Source organism: Sciurus vulgaris, assembly GCF_902686455.1.
Source record: "Sciurus vulgaris genome assembly, chromosome: 15".
Classification (NCBI taxonomy): domain Eukaryota; kingdom Metazoa; phylum Chordata; class Mammalia; order Rodentia; family Sciuridae; genus Sciurus; species Sciurus vulgaris.
The window spans coordinates 88482508-88487790 of NC_136476.1; positions in this window are offsets into that span (position 1 = coordinate 88482508).

Consider the following 5283-nt stretch of genomic DNA (forward strand, 5'->3'; position numbering starts at 1 on the left):
TCCTTGAAGAAGAAAATGACTCTCCCACTTTCCTGAGTGAATGGAGGACTTAGAATGTTAAACTCTCATCTCCTCCCTACCCCCATGTTAGACCAGTTGGGGTTAATGTCAGCGTTAGTAGAAAGCCAAAGTAAAATGCCACAAACAAAACAGATCTTCATCTCACCCGTGGAAACAAGTCCCAGAGAAAGGAGCTGGCCAGTGGGGCCCTCCTGTCCAGGTGATGAGCATTGTTCCAAGAAGGTGGCCCTCTGGCCCACCCAGCAGCACAGGGAGGAGAGAATGAAAGACCCTCCCCAGAAGGCACTGTGCCTCCTCCCACCCTCCTGGACACTTCCAGTTGCAAGGGAGGCTGAGAAATCTGATTGTCCTCTGGGGATGTCTCATGCCCAGTGCAGATAGATCAGGGGTTCAATGACCGAGATGGGGGACCATGAGTATTTGGGGTTGTATTAGTCAGTTTTCCATTACTGCAACGAAATACCTCAGATCATTGGCTTATAAACAGAAAAGGTCTATTTTGGCTCATGGTGTTGGAATTTCAGTCCATGATTGATTGGCTCCATAGTTTTTGGGCTTTGGGGCCCATGACAAGGCAGAACATCATGACAAGGAGCAGATGGTGGAGCAAGTTGCTTGCCTCACAGAGGCTGGGAAGCAGAAGAGGGAAGAGCAGGGGCTGGGATCCCAGCATCCCTTCAAGGCATGTCCCAATGACCCCCCAACCTAACTCCTGCCCACCACGCCCCAGGTGGTGAAGGTTCCACCACCGCCCAACAACACCAAGCCACAAAGCCTTTAACACATGGGCCTCTGGGTACATTCAGACCAGACCCACCCCACTGCAGGGTCAGCCTGCAGTCCACCTGGCCCAGGTGGCTTGGGTACTCGGTTGCAGAAGCCCCTGGCTCTGATTCCCTGACTCATCACATCTTCTTGGTCTAGGTCCTTTGTTCTTTGTGGTTCTGGGAATTGAGCTCAGGGCACTAAACCCTGAGTCACGTCCCCAGCCCTTTTTATTTTGAGACAGGGTCTCACTAAGTTGCTGAGGCTGCCCTTGAACTTGTGCCCCTTCTGCTTCAGCCTCCCCAGTCTCTGGGATCACAGGTGTGGGCACCACGCCTGGCTGCCACGCACATTGATATGCCAGCATTTGAAGACCTGCCTCGGTTCTGAGTGTCTCCTGGAGTGGGCTGCTGGGTCCACCTCATGGCACCTCCCTGGTGGACTCCGGAGAGCTGCCCCTTGCACTACTTTGCCACCCTCAGTCCACACTCCTGCTAGTGGCCCACAGGATCTCTAATCTTCCCTAACCTGCCAACACGGGCTCTTTCCCTTTCCTTAAAGTTACGGCCACCTGGGACTGGGGTCGTGGCTCAGTGGTGGAGCGCTTGCCTAGCATGTGTGAGGCACTGAGTTCAATTCTCAGCACCACATAAAAACAAATAAATGAAATAAAGGCCTATCAACATCTGGAATAAACATTTTTTAAAAAGTTACGACCACCCTGCTCAGGTGCAGTGGTGCCCCGTGTGGCTCCCTCTGCCCTGGTGCCCGACAGCACAGAACTTCTCTGGGCTTGTGGGCCAATTGCCTGCCATCTTTCTAGAAGTGTCTACCCAAGTCCAGCCTGTCCTTGAATCAGCTTGCTCGTGTCGCCTGCCACTGAGTTGTGTGAGGTTTTCACATGTTCTGGATACTAAATCTTTATTCATTCACTTCTTCACTTTTCTGTGCTGGGTTGAGCCCGGGCCCCAGGCATGCCTGGCCAGCGATCTGCGCTGGCCTACCTTCCTGTCCTGGTTTTTCATTACTGCCCTCTGATGTAGCTGAATGTGCCATGTTTCCCCCTTTCTCCTTACTATTTAAGAATTCACCACTAAAACTACGGTCTTATAGGTTTACCCCTCTGTTTTCTTATCTTTAGGTCTTCGATCCATTTTGAGTTGATTTTTGCATGAAGTTGGGGTGGGTGCACTCCGGCTGGGTTTGGACCCGGGTCTTGCATGTGCCGCAAGTGCTCTCCCTTTGAGCTCCCCCAGCATCAGCATGTGCCTGAGGGCCCCCAACTCCTCTGGCCTCACAGAGGTCCTGAGAGGCAGGGCCTTACTGTTCTGGTCCCACAGGTTGGGCACCAAGACGCCTGGCTTCGGGCGATGAGCTTTTCACAGCGGTGGCATGGCTCACTCTGTGTTCACCCGAGCCCCAGGCTGAGCCAGAGACCTTCCCACTCGGGCTTTTAGTGACTTCACTATTGCTTCTGCACCAACAGAGCGCACTGGGGGCGAGACAGCTCATGGAGCTCCGTCCCCACCATGACTCCCTCCCTGCTCTGTTTCGTTTTGCCCTTGCTGAGGCTGGAACCCAGGGCCTCATGCATGCGTGCTAGGCAAGCACTGTGCCCCAGCCACCTCCACACCTGCCCTCTTCTCAGAGAGCCAGTTACGGGACGCGCGGACGTTGACAGCACTGCCTTCCCCACGTGGCGCGTCTTCCCCAGGAGAAATGGGAGCCCAGGTTCACAAGGCCACCTCCATCCTCACCAGGCAGTGGGTGTAACAACCCCTACCTTGGAGGACTGCTCAGGGATTCAGCAAACTGACAGTGCCTGGCACACAGCAGGAGTCTGTAATTATGTAAGTAGAAACCTCTGCTCCTGTGCCCTCCAGAGTTCTCTGTAGCCCAGGCTTTGCTTGGTGGAGAAAACTTATTTCTGTTATCATTATTATCATTTTTAAGTTGTACTGAGAGCTGATGAGTTTCCTGGGACAAGACTCATTATAACTGAACTTTCAAGAAACTGATGTATAAACTATAACGTTACTGCTGTGTGTCTCCAGGGGCACTGCATGTGAAGCTGGAGGAGGCAGGTGAGGGCCTGGCCCTGTGCTGGCCACAGCATGGATCTGGGGCCTTCAAGATGGTCTTATGCAGGACAAAAGGGTGGTTTCTTAGCTGGTGGAGGTCCAGCCACAGTGAAGTCTACCGATGGAGGCCCGAGGCAAGGGAGGGTTGCAGAAGAGAAGGCTGTTCATTTAACAACTACTGAGCAACCACAAGAGGCTCTGCCCGCAGGGAGCTGTCATGCTGGAGGGGAGGCAGGGCGTGTGCCTGGAGTGAAGGCTCTGGGGCTCTCTGAAGTGGGGAAGGCAAAGCCCTGTTCATGCTCACAAGCCCTGCCTGGATGCATGGCCCCATCCCTTCCCAGAGCTGCCCTGGGACAGAGGAAGAAACCAGGCTGTGGAACTTAAGTGGCTTTGTCCCTTTAACGTGGCCTGGAGGCCTGACTTAAAGAAGCCTGTGGTGGTGAGACTCCGAGGACCGGAGTCTGGGAAGGAAGGAAGGTCATGGCTGCAGAGAGGCCACCACACCAGCCCAGGTATCAGCACGGGGCTGAAACGCTCAGATGAATTTCTGTCCCATCCCCTTGCAGATGTGGCCTTCCGGGGACTGCTGGCCTCAGGAAAGGACCTGAGCCAACCAGGTCATATGTAAGTGGGTGCTATGGGACAGGAGAGCCAGACCTCAGGGGGACAAGGGTCCTGACCTACTGCTGGAGTCTCCAGTCAGTGGGAGGCCCAGGATGGCTTCTGGGTTGTTGGTGTTTGGACAACAGCCTTGGCAGCCTGGCGGTCAGAGTGGCCTGTGCCTTTACCCAAGCCCTCTGAGGGCAAAACCAGGTGCAGGAGGTATTTGTTTTTGGCCTTGGGGGAATGGCACTAGAGTCTCTTAAAGTGTATGGTGGCCTTTCCTGGTGTCCAGAGAGCTCTGAGTGTCCCAAAGGATGAGACTTGTACAGCAGGAAGTGGGGTAGCCGCCAAGCAGGTTGGGACAGAGGCCTGTACTTCTGCAAGGCATTACATCAAGGCTGGGGTACCGGGGATGATGGTTCTGAGTGACTTGCTTAGCATTCCTCTTTCCTGACCTTCCTGCTCTCAGGATGTCCTCTGCAAACTAAAAAGGCAAAGCTCCCCTCCAGTGGAACCCACCCCCACCGACAGTGGAAACCCTGTCTCCCACCCCTTCTGAGAAGCTCCAGAGCTCCGAGCATAGTGAGAAAGGGCTGGGAGTTTTCTCTGCGGAATGGTTTCCAAGGCCTGGGGGCTTTCGGATCTCAGGTCTCCTGCAGATTGGCTCTGTGACCGAGGGAAGTCCCCTCATCAGCTTGAGCCTGTTTTCTGATCACGCCTGCCTTGCCTGCTTTTGGATGCGCGGAAGCGCACGGCTCAGCACGCTGGCGTGTGTCAGTATTGTGAAGACGTCTATCCGCGGCCAAGCTCCCGCTCAACCTGAACCAAACGCAGTGACCCGAGGGGCATGGGCTCGGTTCAGCCCACACCAGGAAATGAGAACCTTGCAGGCGGCAGGTTCAGAGAGCCCCGAGGGAAAACTTTTGTTTTTGACGTTTTTATTGGGGTCTGACATATGCAACGTGTACCCTAAGTTACAGCTGGAGAAAAACTGACTTACATGTATTCGCGAGTAATCTTCACCTAGAACAAGTTTCGAAACACGTCCGTGAGCTGAGCCTTTCAAAACACCGAGAGGGGGCTAGCGGTCCTGGTTTTCACCTTGGTGGCCCTGTCCTGGAATCTCAGGCTGAGACTTCTCTCGCTGGACAGACGGGGAAACTGAGCCTCGGGAAAGAGAGGATCTCCGCACAGAGCTGGAACCTCCCCGGCTGCTCACCAGCCGTGAGGACTTGGCGCCCTTTCCTCCGCCAGTGAACTCTGGGGCCCCCGCCCCCCGCCCCCCCGCCGGGACTTCACCCGCGCAGCGCGCCGGGTGGAGGCGAGGGCGCGGCCGAGCGGGGCTCCTCCCCCGCAGGCCCGCCTGCGCGCCCCCGCCAGGCTAATTAGGCGCGCGGTTTGTTTACAAACACGGGCCGCCGGCAAGTGCGCGCCGGCTGCCCGTGCGCGGCCGGGGTTCGAGGGCTGCTCCCGCGGTCCCTGAGTGCGGGGCGGGGCCACGGGTGCTGGCTGCGCTCCCGCCTTTTCCACGCCTCCCTGGGGCACCTGGAAATTCGCCCACGGGCACAAGTTCCCTGCGTGCGGGCGGAAGGGCGGCGCGGGCCTGCGCGGGGGAGGCCGCAGGGGGTCCCGCGTCGCCTCTGGGTTGGGGCGGGCGGGCGCCGAGCCCCGCCCCGCGCGCCCCCCGGGCCGGGCCCGCTCGCGGCCGGGTCGGCGGGGCGGGCGGGGGCGCGCGGGGCGGGGCGGCGCCGGCAGGGCCGGGACATGTAGTCCGCGCGCCTCGGCCTCCCCTGGGCGGCCCCGGCGCGGGCCC